Consider the following 18,568-nt stretch of genomic DNA (forward strand, 5'->3'; position numbering starts at 1 on the left):
GGGGAGGGGGAGATGCTTGAGTTGCAGGAGAGTGAGCTTCAGAGGCTCTGCCCTTCCAGCCTTTCTCACTCCCAAGATAGCCTCTAATTGATGAGTATAATAATGATAAAGTAATATCATTTTCACAGAAGCAGCTAAGATTCTCTGAGCACTTGCCACATGCCAGCTGCCATATTTCCTTATTCTTGTCCCCATTTATAGATGAGGAAATTGAGGCTTAGTTGAGCTAGTTAACTAATATGAGAACCTGCTGATAGTGAAGGGAAGACTCAGGATTTCAGCCCAGAGCCCACAGATGCACTGCCATACCGAGTCCAATGGGATGGAGCAGAGACCCAAGAGAACTTTCCATGGGTTCATCTGTCGGACTCTTTATGGGACTCTATTTGCCCATTTCCTGATCCCCAATGTTTCTGTGTTCTCTCAAGAACATTCCTCTCAGGAATGGCTCCTCTCACAAAGCTTCCCACCTTCCCTGTACAAACATTCCTTCTCCCTCCTTATGAAAGATATTTCTCTCTCCCTACTCCAGTCCCCAGTCCCTACTCAAGGGCATGGGCTCGGAGCCTCACCTTCCAGGCCTCTAAACAAAGGGGCTGTGGTGACCCACCACTGTCTGGGAAGCAAGCCAGATGGCTTTCAGTTTGCTTTCAACAAGAGTGTTATTTCTGCTACCAGTCTTAATCTACTTAGAATTATTGAGAAACAATCACAATCTTTGATCACACACCATCTCATGATTTTTGGCATACATGTTGGAAGCAGTTCTAAGAATTGAGCAACACTGCCTTAATGAAACTCCCTGTGTCCACCCATTTGCCAAACAAATAAACAACAATTTTTTGTAGTGCTTAGTTCTCCAAAATTGAAAATTAAGTCTCTTCTGGGTCACTGAATCATGCCTCCTTCTTACTCATGACTGAATTAATTCACAGATAAAAGAACAAATTGAGAAAAATCACTGTTCATTGCCTTAAAACGTCCAAATCGGAATCAATATTAGTTTGTACTCAATTATTATTAATAGACTATACATGAATGTTAGTTATAATGAAAGCAATGTAAAAGATTATCTTAAATACTTAGTGCCTTGAGGTAAAAAAAAATTTGAAAAACTTTTAAGCAAGATACATATTTTTGGTGCAGTGAAGTACACTTCCCTCTTTGCCTGGATCCCCATCCCCTGTCCCACTTGTTAGCTTTGCAACAGCTTTGCTGACCTCCTAACTATTCCTCTAACACACTAGCACCTTTCCCATCCCCAGGGCCTTTGCACATGCTGTCCCCTCTGCCCCGATTGCTCATCCCCTAGGTATAATTATGGCTTCCTTTCCCACCTCCTGCTGTCTTCGCTCTAAGTCACCTTCTCAGTGAGGCCTTCTCTGACCTCTATATCAAAAATTTCTCCCCTTCATCTCAACCCCTCACACTCCCTTGCCTTATCTTTTCCCCTCTGAGCACCAATCTCCTTGTAAGTACACTGGTCAGATTGGATTAGGGCTGACCCTCATGACCCCATTCTAACTGAATTACCTCTTTAAAAACTCTCTCCAAATGAAGTCACATTCTAGACCCTGGGAGTTGGGATTTCAACCTATCAATTTAGGAGGTTGTCACAAGTCAGCCTGTAACATGGGAAGCTTCACTTTACACTAATTCCTCTAGCTCTGTGCTTAGGATTTGTGCACTTTATGTATGTATGTTCTGCTTCAATAAAGAGGATGCAAGAGGCACAGGGTTGTTTTTTTTTTTTTTAATTCTATTAGCACAAACAAAAAGATTTGGAGTCTATTCAGAGGAGGTTATTCCAACTAAAAATCATTGTGTGTCTTCCAGGGTTCTAGAGTGACACCCCATATAAATCCCCGGGGCTGTGAACAGACAGAGAGAGGGACAGCCCACCAGATTCCACATCCATACTCTAGGGAAGAGCCGGCTGCAGGTTAGGGGTGAGGCTGGTTGGGATGGTTTGTCCCATCCTCAGTAGATAAACCCCCTGCCAGGCTCCCCAGATGGAGGTCTCCAGACCCCCATATTCCTATTTTACAGATGGTACAAACTGAGGCCTTGACAGAGGGAACTTACCCAAGGGGCACCCTGGCTCTTTGGCTCTGAGGCCTTCAGCCCTGCCTGAGTGTGGCCACATTGTCCCATCCCTCAGTCCTGGCATCGTCCCACCATTATCTTCCTCCTGCTGAGTGAGGTGTGAAATGGGCCAAGATCCTGCAGGCAGGGTAGGAGGCCAGCCAGCTCTTGCCAGGCAGCCTGCCTAGCCCAGGTGTCCTTTGGCCAGGCTACCTTATGACTGACTCCAGATGCCCATACCAGTGACACCCTGAGGGCACTGGGTACAGCCTGGGTGCCTGGGAGGGATGAGGAAGTGGGATTAAGAGAGGCCTGTGGAGATCCGGGGACCTGGGTCCCTTCTTGCGCAGCACTGACTTGTTGTATGACCTTGTTGAACCCCTCTGCCTCTCTGGGCCAAGACCTCCTCTCCTCTGACATTCCTCTCACCCCAGGAGGGACCCAGGAAAAATACGCTGAGGATGAGTGAATGGCAACAGCAAGACCCACCATCCTCGTGGCTATAACAGCCCTTCCATGGCACCACCCTTTAGAGCATGCAAGCCACCCTTCCTGACCACCAGAGAAGTGCTGCTATGGCCAGTGCCTAGGGGGAAATCGAAGACCCGGGAAGGGAAGTGACACATTCAAGGTTCAACAATCGGCCAATGGCAGAGCTGGGACCTGCCCCTAAAGCCCCATGCCGACTCCAGGTCCAACCTGGGGGCTCTGATGCCCCTCTGGTGACCCTTGGCAGGAGGAAGCATTCTAGCATGAGTATTGGCATTTCCAGAGGAATTGGCATACTTCTCTCCATCAGAATTGGAATTGTCCCAGGAATACCGAAATTCCTTAGGAACATTGACAAATCCTTGGAATTCCCACAGGATTAGCGCAGCTCCCTCAGGGACACTATACTCTGATGGAACACTGGTTTTCTGAGGAAACACTGAGTTGTCATTAGAATTCTTTTAGAAACAAATAGGGGCGCCTGGGCAGCTCTGTCAGTTAGGGGACTGACTCTTGATTTCAGCTCGGATCATGATCTTGGGGTCGTGGGATTGAGCTACACAGTGGGCTCCAGCACATAGTCAACTTGTCTCTCTCCCCCTGCTCCTCCTCATATTCTCTCTCTCTCTGGAACAAATAAATAAAATCTTTTTTTAAAAAAATAATTTTTTTAGAACCAAAGTATCTCAGAAATAGATTTCTCAAGGAAAGGTTAGCATTTCTCAAGAATCCAGTTGTCCTCCCAGAAATGTGAGTTTCCTTTCAAACTTAGAGCTTTCTGACATCCACAGGAGGGCAGACAGTCTTCCCCACATCAGTGATTTTCCTCGAGAAAACCAAGAGACTCCACAGGAAGTCACCTTAAAATAGAAGCTAACTTCTGGAGTGCTTAGGGGGCCTCAGGGAATCAGGTGGAAACTGTGACCTCCTCCCAGAACTTGGCAGATGCACACACAGACACATGGACACCTGCAGAGAGCCCCTCCAGACACAGGCCCACATGCGCAGATCGCATACACGACACAACACACACACACACACACACACACACACACTCAGATACACATGCATGGATTTGTGGTGGTTTCAGGAAATGATAGCTCCCCGCCCAAGTTGGCGGCCCAGATGGCCTCATGGCCTCATCTCCTCAGGCCTCCTGGGCTGAGCCTTTGCCCTGCTCTCCACCAGCCCTCCCCCTCTGTTCTGGTATCAGCCAGAAGTGGCCAGTCTTCCAAGAGCCCGGCTCAGGTCCCCCAGGGCATCTGCCCGCCCCCTCCACCCACCTGCTACTTAAGCTTTTCTCCACCTCTGGCCCTCACTCCAGGGGCAGGTGGCTGAGATCCGAAGGTCCTAGGTGAAGGGAGCCATAACCCAGGTAAGGAGCTGGAGCCCTGGGTTCTGGTGTCAGCTCTGACACTCACCCACCCCAGTGACTCTGAGGCCTCAGAGTATCCAGATCTGCAAAATGGGGACCCTCCACCTTTGGTATATGATGTCTGTCAAATAGCCAACACCACACCTATGGGTAATTCAAAGCCCACTCATCCAAAGACCAAAAACGTGTGGGCTTATGGACATGCTGTGTTGACTTTGCTCCTTTGTGGTAAATATTAAGGATTCAGAACACTCTCTACCCAGTAAGAGGGGACACAGAAATGATGTGAGATAAGTGCTGATCCCAGGACCAGGCCTAAGGAAACCACTGGCACATTGCGGTTGTCCCTGTCACTGTTCTGGAGGATCACTGTTAGCCCCAGAGAGAACAGGTGCTCCGTGTCTGGGACTCTTTTGGCTGCCTCCCCACGGGCCCTGGGTGAGGAGGGGGCACCAGCCATCACAGGGCCTAGCTCCTACAGGGGCTCCAAGGGAGTAGTGGGGTGAGGACTGATAGCTGGGTGTCTGCAAACAATGATCATTAACTGTAGTTATTCCATTACTCTGTCCAATTTATGGGACATAATTCCCACCCCCGTCATCTGCGGGGGAGTACTCCAAAGGGACTCCAAGGGCAGCACTGGCAGTGTGACACCACTCCTTTGTATGTACTACCAAGAAAGCAGGCACACTATGAATTAAATACATTGATTGTAAGACGCCTCTTGACTTCGGGGACAGTCATGTGGAAAAAATTTTGCCTCAGAGCCACTGAAACGTGGTAGTAAAAACCATAATGGCGTAATAGATATGACAAGCTTCTCAGCCCTTGAGGGGCAAGGAGTGCCCTCCAGCCTGCCTGCCATCCTTCTGTTTTTCTTTCTTCCACATGGTTTAACTTAAGGTTTAAGTCACATACAGTACAACGTAAAGCTTGATGGCTTTTTATTAGGTGTATACCCATGTCATCACTGCCCCGATCCAGAGACACAACATTCCATTACCCAAAAGGCTCCCTTCTTTCCCATCCTGGTCAGACCTGCCCGCCAGAGGGGGCTACTCCTGTGACCTCCATCACCATGTGTGAGTTTTATCTTGTCTGTTTTTGAGCTCCACGTAAGTGGAATCATACCGGCAGCTTCTATTCAACATACTGCCCGTGAGATCCACTCCTGTTGCTGCATCTGTCAGCTCTCTCTCACATTTCCTTTCTTCTAAATCAAATTAATCCAGTTCAGAAGCCCTGGTACCTCCTTTCTCCTGCCCTCCACTCCCTGGGGTACACTGAGGCCCGAAACTAGTCCTCCCTGTCTGTGTGCTGGCTGTGCCCGCTGCCCCTCACTCAGGCTGCAGAGTGGCCCTGGGAGGTCCTGATGGTGACTCCATCTCTCAGCCCCCTGGTCAACCTGAGGCCTGGAGGAATGCCACAGGCCACTCTTTCCAGCATTTCTCACTCATGTTCAGACCATGAGCATCCATCAGGTAAGAGCCCCAACCCAACATTCTGTATGTGCCCCTCATGCCCGGGGCCTGCCCTACCCCAGTGACCTCCAATCCCAAGCTCCTTAGGGTGTTTTCCTTCCATCCAGCTCAGTTAGCTGTAGTTTTGGATTTGAGTTCTCAAACTGGCAGTCCCAGGGATGGATCCACAGGGGGGTGTGTGTGTGTGTGTGTGTGTTTATTCCACAAAGCATATTTAAATAATTTTTAAAATCTGACTTATTTGCCAGTAGCTTAAAATCAAGAGCTTCAAATCACTCTCTTGACAAATTGGTATGTCTGTGATGAGCCAGGCCCTACTGTGGAAGTTGGGAATATGGCAGTGAACAAAATGGGGACCTTGCCAAAAGGGACCCTCCATTTTACAAGCACTTGCATAAGAACTTTAAAAAAAAAATCCCTGCTTTTCTGGAAAATTCTAGATTCTAACCAGAAGGGGTCCACATTTCTCCTGTGGCAACAGTTGGCTGGTATCTCGTAAGAGCTACACATTTTAAAAGGCAGTTGCCCTCTAGTGCATGGCAGCCTTCTTCCCTCATTTGAGCTGCTTGTCTGGGTCCTGAAGGCATCTGAATTCCTTGCCTCCTGGGCTAGACTTATGGAAAGCAACTATTGTCAGTCTTGATCTACAAGAAAGACTGTTAAGGACCCTTCCCTGCCTTTCCCCTCCCTGCTCTGTTTACATTGTCTCCTCCCCACCTCCAACATGTGCAGAAAAAAAGCCCAGGCCTAGGGTTAGTGGATAGGGGCCATTCCTTCCCAGTTTCTACAATATGAAAAATAAATTCCAGGTGATTCTCAAGAGGCCACAAGCTCCGTTCGATTATTAAGCAATTATCTTTCCATGATCATTGCCATCACCAAGGGTTTTTCATTGGCCCAGTACCATGCCTGTAATGAACGGTCTGCTCTTGGCCCCATTTTACAGCTGGGGAGACTGAAGCTCAAAGAGGCTAAGGGACTCAGCCAAAGTCACCCAGCAATTAGATGGTGGAGCCGGAATTGGAAGGCAGATCTTCTTGTCCCCCATAACCACCTACAAGCCCCCACTCTGATCTACTTCCATCCTTGCCAAAGGGGAGTCTTTGCTGGTTTTCTCTGGAATTGAGGAGGTTGGCACAGCTCACGACCCACCGTGCCATGGTCTCATTGCCTCCCCAGTGACGGGACTGAACTGAAGGAAACTGGTAGAGAAGAATATTCTCATTATTCCCATTAATGCCTACTGCATACAGATAGTCCCTGTGCTATGATCCAGGGATATCAGATCGAAGCCTTCCTTCAGGAGGTGACACCCAAGGGGAAGTAGATTTCTGTGATGACTGTGATAAGGGATGGGTGTAGTTATTGTTATCATTTCCTTTTCATCTGATATTACTGCATAGCAAACTGCCCCCAACACTTGGTGGCCTCTATCAGGATTTCAGGAGCAGTTCAATTGGACAGTTCCAGCTTGAAGTCTCATGAGACTGGAATTAGGTATTGGCTGGGTTTCTAGTTGCCTGAAGACTTGCTCATTTACATGTCTGGTGGGTGGTGCCGGCTATTAGCTGGGTCCTTACCTGGGGCTGTCAGCTGGAGTGCCTACCTGTGTGGCCCGGGCTATCTCTCAACATAGTGACTAAAGTCCAGTCTAGAAGCTGTGTTCTTTTAATGACCTAGCCTCAGAAATCACAAAGCATCACTTTGGTTATGCTGCATTCTTTGGAGCAAGCACCAGTTTCACCCTGACTATAGGAGAAGGAATACAGAACACCCCCTCCCCATGGGGAAATGCCAATAATACTGTATGAAGAACATGTGGGACAGAATAAATATATAGTTGTGGTCATCTTTGGAAAATGCAATCTACCATAGCAATCTCATCCACTAGCTCAAGTATTAGAGCAAATTCAAACAATAACCATATTTCATAATTCTAGCTCTGTCATTACCACTGAGTGACCTTGGGCAAAATTATTTCACTTCCATTTCTTCGTCTATAACTTGGAGTTAACAGTGCATGCCCCTCAAGGTTGTTAAGATTTCACTAAGTGAAATGTAGGGTGGAAAGCCCCTGGCATGGGAGACTGGCACAGAGTAGGTCCTCAGTAAACGGTGACTCCTGCTTCAACCATGTCTACCAATGGAAGCATCATACCATAGTGTGGTATGCATACCATAGTGTGCATTCTGGGGCCAGCCTGCCTGGTTCTGGGTTATTACTGTCAAGTCCCAGCTGTGTGATCTAGGGCAAGTTATTTTGTTTCCCCATGCCTCATTTCTCCACCCATGAAACAAGCATGATAAAAGCACTTGTTACATAAGGTTTTTGTGAAGATGGAATGGAATAATGCAGACAAAGTGCTTGGCACAATGTCAGGCACATAACATGCTCAGTAAGTGCTAGTCATTATTAGGACTACATGTGCAGAGGAATTGCTGCACATTTACAAAGTGCTTCTATGGCCAATGTCTTGTTTTCCTCTCAAGAGATGGGGCAAGTAAAAATATGGCAGTTTTACAGATAAAGAAACTTAGTCTCAGAAAAATTGAGTGGCTTGATTAAGGCAAGTAGAAAGTGATAGAGAAAATCAGATAAGATGCCAGGGCTCCTGGATCAATGTTTCCCTCTTATGTCTACAGGGACTTGGAATGAACATGAAGACATTTTTGTGGGTTCTCCTCCTCCCCTGGTACCTGCTTGGCACAAGCCATGCTCAGTTTGGAGGTTCTAGCTCCCAAATAGGTAAGTTGCCCCATCCTTCCTGGAAGCTCCTTCCAAGAAGATTTCAGAAGCAAACTCCCTTCTGTTGGACAAGCTGACACCTGTCACCAAGACTGATTCATTAGAAGTTCTTAGATATGCAGGTGATACAGGAGGAATTTTGCCTTTCCCAGAGGTTCCTAATCCTTTTCAAATACAATTTGGAGTCTAGATCATATGGGTTTTTTTAAAAAGATTTAATTAATTTATTTGACAAAGAGAAAGAGAGCATGAGCAGGAGAAGTGGCAGAGGGAGAGAGAGAAGCAGGGTTCCCACTGAAAAGGGAGCTTGATGCAGGACTCGGTACCAGTCCTGAGCTGAGGGCAGATGCTCAGCTGACTGAGCCACCTAGGCATTCCTAAATCAAATACAAATCACACATTGCCTCTCTACTCTCTGATTATAATATTCTCCTGTTACACATTGTTCCCAGGCAAATCTTTCCAGTCTTAGTCTCTGATGACCTAAGTCCCAGGAGATTGCAGCCAAGTGCTGAGCCAATGGCTTTGGAACCACATAGCATAGATTTATAGCTCCCAATCTTTTGATAAAAGACTGGAAGCTATTCATATGCCTCAATTCCAGAGTCTGGTCCATATTTTCTCTGAAGATTTCTTATCTGGAACCCTAATCCTGATACCAATTTCTGTTTTAGAGATTATTTGGTTGCAAGATACAGACACTTTCCCTACAAAATGGGTAGCCCGAGTGGCTCAGTGGTTTAGCGCCGCCTTCAGCCCAGGGCCTGATCCTGGAGACCTGGGATCGGGTTCCACGTAGGGCTCTCTGCATGGAGCCTGCTTCTCCCTCTACCCGTGTCTCTGTCTCTCTCTCTCTCTCCCCTCTCTGTGTCTCTCATGAATAAATAAATAAATTCTTTAAAAAAATAGTTAAGTAAAAAAAAATTATTTATAAAAAGGGGAGAGGTGTAATCCCAGTGATTTCAAAGTTCAGAAGCCTCCCAAGGCCTCCTAGAACACTAACACCAAGATCTGAGAGCTGTCAAAAACTAAGTGATTACCTGCTCCCCATCCCCATGAAGCCACAGTGCTTGTTTTTCAGAGCATAACTTCATCATTTTCTCTGTTCCACCACAAATGACCCCAGTGTGATCACCTTGTATCTGACTTGTCATTGCCTCCTGAGTCAAAGCTCAAAAAAATCTAGTAAGGGATTTAGTCTCAGTTCTTTTTTTTTTTTTAAAGAATTTATTTATTTATTTATTTATTTATTTATTTATTTATTTACAAAAGAGAGAGAGAGGCAGAGACAGAAGCAGGATCCACGCAGGGAGCCCGACGTGGGACTCGATCCGGGGTGTCAGGATCACACTCTGGGCCGAAGGCAGTGATAAACTGCTGAGCCACCGGGGTGCCCTCAGTTCTAAATCTGTGAGGGCAATCCTTATTCTGGCTCCTGGGCTTGGTCACAGAGCTAGTTGTGGGCTGAGCTCCTCATTCTTGTGGTGCTAGTGGGAGGATGTGGTCTTGGACTCACCTATGCGTCTTTGTCCCAGCAGGCAGTAGAAGTGGAGGTCTCCTGGGCAGCGGTGGCCTGTTGGGCACAGGCCTTCTCAAGACCGGCCGGGTGCTTGGCAATGGTGGTGTGCTTGGCACAGGCCTTCTCAGTGGGAGCAACCAGCAGCTTCAAGTCACCAGCAGTTCAAGTAGCAGAAGAGATGCCCGCTTCTCTGAACAGAACTCCCCTAAGAATGACCAGAAGTACATTTCTCTGAAGGACCCTAACACTGAAGATGTCACTGAGTACAGTTTCCAGCCTAAGAAATCTAGTGTGCTCCCAGCCCTGACTCCGAAAACCAACCTGTTGACCGCACCCCCAGTGAGAATGGCTGGTCCGAGTCCTATTCCACCCATGAGAACCCATGTGGCCAATCAGGTCACTGTGGGTTACCTTGGTCAAAGTGAGATGAGGGGTCAAGGCCCTACTGACAAAAGTGATGTGATTAGCCAAAGATCTTTAGGCCACAGAGGAGTGACTCCCCCCAGACAGTTTGGTCAAGATGATAGGAAGACAGGTGTGGGAAGTATGAATGTCTCAGGCAGTGGTCTTCCCACAGATGCTTCTGTAGAAAGTGCTGTCATATCTAGGGTGGCTGTGCCTGCCAGTTATGGTCAGTCTGGGCCTAGATCATCTGGTGGTTTGGGTCAGTCTAAGGAAGAGCCAGTAAGTGGTCAGCTTGGGTCAGGGAAAACTGGTGGTTTTGGTCAGTCTGGGATGGGCTTAATGAGTGGTCAGTCTGGTGATAGATCATCTAATGATTATGGTCAAATTGGGGATAGGTCCTCTGGTGATTATAGTCGAACTGAGGATAGGCTATCTGTTGGCTCTGATCACCTAGGGAGTGGGTCATCTGGAAGGTATGGTCAGTCTGGGGCAGAGTCAATATATGGTCAGCCTGAGTCTTGGTCATCTGGAGTTTTGGATCAATCTGGAATAGGGTCTATGACCAGTCTGACTAGCAGGAGGCCACTGAGTGGTTATAGTCAAACTGAGGCTGGGTCATCTGGTGGCCACAGTCAGTTTGGGACAGGGTCGTTTGGACAATATGGTCAGTCTGGACCTGGATCATCTGGTGGTTTGGGTCAATCTGGAGCAGGGTCAATGAATAGTCCAACTGGGGATAGGTCATCCAGTGGCTATGGCCTATCTGGGGCAAGGACACTAAATGGTCAGTCTGGGCCTGGATCATCTGGTGGTTTGGGTCAATCTGGAGCAGAGTCAATGAATAGTCCAACTGGGGATAGGTCATCCAGTGGCTATGGTCTATCTGGGGCAGGGACACTAAATGGTCAGTCTGGGCCTGGATCATCTGGTAGTTTTGGTCAATCTGGGAAAGGGCCAGTGAATGGTCAGCCTGGGTCAAGGAAAACTGGTGGTTTTGGTCAGTCTGGGGTGGGGTTAATGAGTAGTAAACCTGGGGATAGGTCATTTAACAGGTATAGTCAAATTGGAACAGAGTCATCTGGAGAGAATAGTCAATCAGGGGCAAGGTCAATGAATGGTCATCTTGGGAGTGGAACATTTGTTGGTGGCAGTCAGTTTGAGGCAAGATCACATGGAGGATATGGCCAACCTGGGTATGGGTTATCTGGTCATTTTAGTCAGTCTGAAACTAGATCAATAAGTGGACTGGATCAGCCTAGAGTCGAGTCATCTGGTGTGTTTGGTCAGTCTGGGGCTTTGTCAATGAATAGTGAGCTTGAGGCTGGGCCATCTGATGCTTATATTCAATCTGGGCCTACGTCATCAGAAGGAAATGTTCAGTTTGGAGAAAGGATATCTAATCATTATACTTATTCTGGGGCTGCGTCATCTCCAGATTCTGGTCAGTTTGGGGCTAGAGTATCTTTCGGCTATGGTCAGTTTGGAATTAAGTCACCTAATGGTCATGGTCAGTCTGGAGTTGGGCCATCTAGAGGTTATAATCAATTTGGGGCTGCAGTATCTTTTGGTTATGGTCATTTTGGAGCTAGGACACATAATGATTATGGCAAGTCTGAGGCTGGGTCATCCTTAGCTCATAATCAGTTTGGATACAGCATCTCTGGCCCCTCTGGTCCCAATATAAAAGTGCAATCTGGAAATCTTGGCCACATCGGAACTCCAGTGAATGGCAGGGCTCCCCAACACAGGAGTCCAGTCAAAGGCAGTGTGCTGCCTCCCCTGGTTCATCATAGTCAAGGAAAAGGTGTTGAAATGGAATCTAGAGACCCTCTCAGCCAAACAAATGTCCTCAACAAAGATCTCCTGGCTCAGGAAGGACTTCTGGGAGCCATCATTCTCAACAGCCAGAACTTGGTCCAGAAGAGGGAAATGCTACTTAGGATCCTCCTGGGCAGCAGGACCTTACATGCTGGCGAAGATCACCTCCTGGAGGCAGCTGGGTCCTTGGCTCTGGAGGGCCTGCTCTGCAAGGGTTCTCTTGGGGGGCTCTGTGGCCATGGGAGTCTTGTTGGAATCAACGATGTTCTGAAGAGCACAATTCCTTTTGGGAAACTCAACAGCTGGTGAGTTTGAGTCTTTTAGCAATAAAATAGTTCTCCAAAGCATTAATTAGTAGAGGTTGCAGGTATTTGAAAGATAACACCCTGTGCTGTGAACATCAGAGTTTCACTTACTTGCTTGGAAAGTCGACATTGAGAAGGCAGCATCAGACATTGCTTCCTCTTCCAAACTGTCAACCCACTGCCCAACACTCTCCTGTATGGCTTCATCTCTTGGATTTATGCAAGCTTGTCCAAGCCCCTACTGAATTACAAATGTCACTGGAAAAGGGTACAGAGGAAACCTTTCTCAGCTGATATCTTAGCTATTATTTAATACCCCAGTGATTAAAACAGCATCTTTGTTATAAGCTAACACGACAGTTCCCAGGGATGCTTTGAATCTGTCTTGATTTTCCCTTAGCATTTTAATGAACTGAAAACACTTCATTTATTGACTAATACTTTCCCTGTCCAGTAGGGATAGGATTCAGAATGGAAACCCAGGTTAAGGAAGGGAGGGCTCAGGATGGAGGAAAGGCCACATTGCAGTTTGGGTGTTGAGTTTAAAGACTGGTAATTTCTGCTGGTTCACTTTCTCTCACACTTCCTATTCTGCAGGCTCAAAATCACTGACTTTGACATCGTCCAGGTATCGTGGAAGGTCCATCCTTTCTCTGACCTCCAACTGCAGTTTCAGACCAGACTGACTATCATTTTCCCAAGGTTAAGTAACCATTCATGGCTAGAGAAGGGGTCATGGAAGGGAATCCCTGGAGGTATGGGTAGTTTTTAAATTTTTTTAAACAACTGCAAAATGCCCTTGACAATATCTTTCTAAACATGTAAGCTTCATAGCAATGATTGTTAATAGGAAGTTAGGTATGAAAGTAAATCTACTTTTTCTGCCACTTTTGTATGCTTTGTTGTAACAAACTTGGAGAAAAAATTGAAGTATAAACCTAAACTCACAGCCCAAAGACAATGGCCATTAACATTTTAGTTTGCTCCTACCCAAACCTTTTTCAGCACCATTTTGAATGGCAATAAATATTCCATCACATAGATGTACCATGATACATTTTAACCATTCCACTCAAGTTAAATACCTGAGTTGTTCCAAATTTTCATTGTTCTTTTTAAAGATTTATTTATTTATTTGAGAGAGAGAATGTGAGTGTTGGGGCAGGAGCAGAGGGAGACAGAGACGGAGAGAGAGAATCTCAAGCAGACTCCCCACTGACCATGGAGTCCAACTCAGGACTCAATCTCATGACCCCCAGATCATGATCTGAGCTGAAATAAAGACTAGAACGCTTAACCGATTCAGTCACCCAGGCATCCTCCCAATTTTAATTCTGATAAATAATTCTATGATTACTATCTTGCCTTATAAATCTTTGTTCAGATATCTGATTATTTACTTAGGAATTCTCAGACGTATAATTTATAGCTTTTGGTAAGTATTGCCAGTTGTCCTCCAAAGAGATGACAACAGTGACAAAGCATACCTAATATTATTGAGTGATTAATATATTCCAGGGACTGTGCTGAGGCTTTTATGAATTATATTTATATATGAATTATTTTATGAAATGTATATAAAATATATTTTTAATATATATAGTATATTATTCACCATAACCTTAGAAGAAAGTTACGCCCTGCTATTATGCCCATTTCACAGAACAAGAAACAAAAACTCAGAGACATTAAATTAAACACGTGTTTGGGGGCACCTGGGTGGCTCAGTGGTTGAGTGCTCAGGTCATGATCCCGGGGTCCTGGAATGGAGTCCTGCATCAGGCTGCCCACAGGGAGCCTGCTTCTCTCTCTGCCTGTGTCTCTGCCTCTCTCTGTGTCTCTCATGAATAAATAAATAAAATCTTTTTTAAAAACCCAGCATATATGTGGATGGGATGTGCACATAATATCTCTAGGAGGAGACATTGAAATCATTGGTGATGTGTGTGATCCCAATGGGTTGCTGGGTGCCTGGGGATCACTGGCAGAAGGTGGGTTTTTCACTGTGCATTCTCTCCATCTTTTGAATCTTGAACTGTGAAATTTTATTACCTATTAAAAAGTAAATTAAACCAAAGAATTTACTTTAACTTACTTCCTAATATATATTCAAAAACAAATTAAGTTAACAATATATACTGAAAAGCAGGCACCATTTAAAAATGTGTATAGGTCACCTCTCAAACCCATAAATGCCAGTGGTTATTTCCAAGCTTGAGGGAAGCCTTTAGAACAGCTCCAAACATTTGTTCTGGAAGGGGAGGGTTTTCTGCACTGCAGAGGTGGGGAAAATAAGCCCAGTGACTTGCCCCTAGGACTGGCCTGGGACTGAGGGAGTGCCCTGGCTATGACTTCCCAGGTTGCTCTTGCATAGGCCCCCATCTGGAGATAACCCAGCAACTCAGCTCACACTGTCCTCCTACTGGGTGTCCAGGCTGCTCAGCTTCCTCAATGGCTCCATGCTGGATGTGACCATCAAGGCTCCCTTAGCACTGCCCCAGACCAGATCTGGCCAAGTCTCACTCACTCTGCAGAACTGCCAGCCTGTCTTCACCGGGATCCACATGCGAGCACAGTAGGTACCATGCAGGGAAGGCTGAGCACTGTGCAGGGTGCAGTGGGGGATGATGGTATGCACAGTGGCAGCTTCCAGGCTCACTGGGGACCACAGCCAGGACACAGCAAGCCATACCACCAGAGCATCTCTCATTTCAGTTCAACCTTTGCCCAGGTTTTTCCACCAAGGAACGTATATTTCTAAACAGGAGAGGTTAGCTTCTTGCTAGAAGCACACGTCTTCCCTAAAAGTGGCCCTCAGTATTGCATGATCCCTTGTCTGTGCTCACACAGAGATCCTGGGCAGGATCTCTGTCATATCACTTCTCATGTTATGTTGTAATTGAGTATGTCTGACTACATGAGCAGAAGCTGCCTTATATTTATCATTCATTTGTTCATTTATTTACTCAACAAATATTGAGCCAGTCACTACAGTGTTGTTCTTGGAGATACGCTAGAGAACAAGACAGAGAAGGATGAGTAGTTGATTGGATAGGAAGATGAATGGGAGGATGAGTGCAAGGATGAATGGTGGAGGAGGATGGATGGATGGATGGATGGATGGATGGGTATAGGGGTGGAGGGATAGATTGGAGAGTAAAAAAATAAACTGATGTCTCAAAAACACTTTTGTGGTCTTCCCTAAAAGCCTCAGCTTGGTTCACTAGAAGAGATCTAAAAATGCATGCTTACTTAGTTTAAGAGCAATAGGCTAAGGGTTAATCAGATCCTGTAGCACTATATTTCAGACAGACCAGTCCCTAAAAAGGTGTTCAGAGGCTGGGCTGGAAACTTAATCACCATCTAAATGGATGCTCTCTAGAATCATTATTTCATGGTTGAGAAAGATACTGTAAATCACAGATGGCTGCTGTAACTCAAGGTTTAAAAAGGCTAGCCTGAAAAAAAAAAAAAAAAGGCTAGCCTGAGAACCCAACTGCCTGCTGTCTGCGGTCCTTTCTAACTCCCAGATTCTTAATTCAATGCCTTAGAACAAATATTATAAATTTAAATACCCACTAGGGGTAGGAAGTTAGCAGAAATTAGTAAGTGGGCTCCAGTTAAGAGAAATACAACATCCAAGTTCAATTTCAATTTTAGGGATACAATAAAGAATGGCGGGCACTGTGGCAAATCAGACATTATATGCCTCATCTGAAGAGGGCAGTCCCTCTTTGGCTTCAGCTGACTGTAGCCATTTGAGAAGGTGGGTCCAATCTTATCTGATTTCTGTATCTTAAACAGGACCTGGAAGTTTGGGTTTTTATGTAAAGTTACCTATTTCTTAAATTTGAAAATTTACTGTAAAACTCTAAAAGACTGTCCTAGCAAAAGAAAACACACCTGTGGGCCTCTTCTGGCCTGAGACCTGCCAGTTGGCAACCACTATGTTAGAACATGGTTTCTAAGAGGAAATGCCTTCTATGTGCCTTAAATCAAGTCACAATGAATGTGAAAGCTACCATCTGTTGGGGAGGCGCTAGCTGCCCAACTGCTGATAGGTTGTCCTCCAGCCCATCTCTATCTTTCATTTATTGAATCTTCACAACAACTCTCTTTTACATATTATACAGGAGAAACGCAGAGAGGTTATGTAAATTGGACAAGGTCACACAGCCAGGAAGTAGGGCATGGCGTGGGGAGGCAAATCATCTGTTTCAATAGTTTTTAACTATTATGGTAATTTGAGTTACTGATGCCAAGTGCTTAGACTAATCTCTGGAGTGGAAAAAACATTTTGTACCATTAGCTATAATGTTGTTATCTTGAATATCCCTGTTCCCCTTCCCAGTCTGCTCTCTTCAGTGACAAAATTCATGCTGAAACGGACTCTGCAGAACTCCTTACCTAACATGGTAAGTTTGGCAAAGTGGGCCCAACAGACCCTGCAGATCAGCTGGAGGTACAGAGGAACAACCAAGGTAGAGAGAGGGAGCTCATGCAATACAGTTTTATCCCTGGACCCTCCAGCCTCCCAGAACTTTGCTGCCCTGTTCTCTGTCTGGGTCCCTGATGCTGGGGGGAAGGAGGGCAGAAAGGGACATTTACTGAGGGACTAATGTGTGCCAAGTAGTTTTCACCTGTGAAAGAGAGAGATTTGTGTTTACAAAAAGCTCTGATAAAATCATTCCACTGTACATGGCCAGTCAGAGGCTGGGCTGGGCTGGGCTGGGCTGGGCTGGGCTGCTGGAAGGGTGGCCCAAGTCCCCCATCACAGGGACCTCTGCTCATCTGTATTTCAGCTGTGTCCAGTAGTCCGATTCTGGTTCTACATCATCAATCAACAGTTGAGCATTCTGAAAAGTAAGATGTGCTATGGGCCTGAGCATTACTCTCTTGCTGGAACATTGAGGTAGTCACCCAACCCACTCCTGTTTTCTCCCCTTCATGACTTCCAGAGATATTTTTCTGAACTACACCTCTGATCAGAATCTTCTGTAGCTTCCCATTACCAGGTGGATCAAATTCAATCCCCCAAAGCTGGCAGTCAAGGTCTTTCCTGCAACTGCTCCAGCCAGCTGATCTCCAGGCCCTTTTGACACATCATAGCTCTGCTTTAAATGACTTCTTACACCCTCCATCTGCCTGGAAAAATCCCACACCCCTTCAAGGTGTGATTCCAATGGTTTATCCTCCCCAAAGCCTTTCCAGATCTCTCCGGGTAGAATGACTGACTTCCTCCTCAGGACTGCCACGACATTGTGCACACCTATCCAGCATGCTTATCATATTGTGTAGTAATTGTTGGTTTCTTCCACTAGAACAGAAGTTCTTTGAGGGGAGGGACTCTATTATAGTCTTTTTTGTGTTTGTCTCATTGTTTCTAGTTGGGTACAGAGTAGTTACTTCATATATACTTTGTTGGAGTATGAACTGGAGATGAAAGGGGGGACTATGGATGAATGGAACAAAGGACAGAAATATGAAGAATGGTAAAATAGAAAGATGAAAACATGTGTGAAAGAATGGGTGGATTGAAGAATGAAAATACAAGGAGATATGGGCAGAATATGATGGAAAAGAGAATGGAGGAAAGGGAATTTAGGTGTATGGATGAATAGATGAAGAATAGAGGAAAGATAGAAAAAAATGATAAGTGGATATAAGAGAAGTAGGAAAGATGAAGGATGATGGATAGTTGATGGATGGGTGGATGGATGGATGGGTGGATGGACAGATTACTATGTGCCAAGTTAAGAATGTTTCACTCTCTCATCCTGGAAGCTGGTAGGGCTCTGGAGCTACAATGTATTTTTCCAGCAGTTTTGGAATTATTCCCTCTGCTGGATAAGTCTGTATAAGACAGAGGACAAAGGAAAGACTCATTTCATGAGTCTGCATCTCAGTCAACTTGATCTTTTGTGTTTCCTCTTGTCTTCCTTCCCACTGTCACCTCTGTCCCTCTGTCTCCTTCAGATGTTCACTCCCTTGGATTATTTAGGAGCCTTTACTCTGCTCTCACCCAAGTGCCACCATCATCTGAGCCTTATTACCGCCTGGACTTTCAGGTACAAGCAACATTTTCTCTCCTTAGGAATCTTCTGAGATTAGCTATATCTTTGCATCTGAGACTAGCTCATTGGTGGCCCCATCCCATCACTCACTGTGGTTCCTTTGGCCAGACAAATGTGCTACAGTTACCCTATTAAGAGAGGTGCATGTGCCATGGTTTTGGAGGCAGGCAGGCTTGGCTGCTGCTTGACTATGCAACCTCAGGCAGATCCCCTTACTTTCCATGCCTCAACTTTCTCATCTATCATATGAGAATGATTATCAGACCAATGT

At 45.8% G+C, this 18,568-nt stretch overlaps 1 long non-coding RNA gene across 1 annotated transcript; it reads left to right on the forward strand.

Moving 5' to 3' along the window:
* Positions 1 to 9,722: 9,722 nt before the first annotated feature.
* Positions 9,723 to 14,792, forward strand: LOC140617873 (uncharacterized). The gene is made up of 3 exons (XR_012018025.1): positions 9,723 to 12,223; positions 12,821 to 12,925; positions 14,658 to 14,792. It is a non-coding gene; the product is annotated as an uncharacterized lncRNA (long non-coding RNA).
* Positions 14,793 to 18,568: the final 3,776 nt, after the last annotated feature.

The sequence above is a fragment of the Canis lupus genome, chromosome 26 (assembly GCF_048164855.1).
Source record: "Canis lupus baileyi chromosome 26, mCanLup2.hap1, whole genome shotgun sequence".
In the NCBI taxonomy this organism is placed as follows: domain Eukaryota; kingdom Metazoa; phylum Chordata; class Mammalia; order Carnivora; family Canidae; genus Canis; species Canis lupus.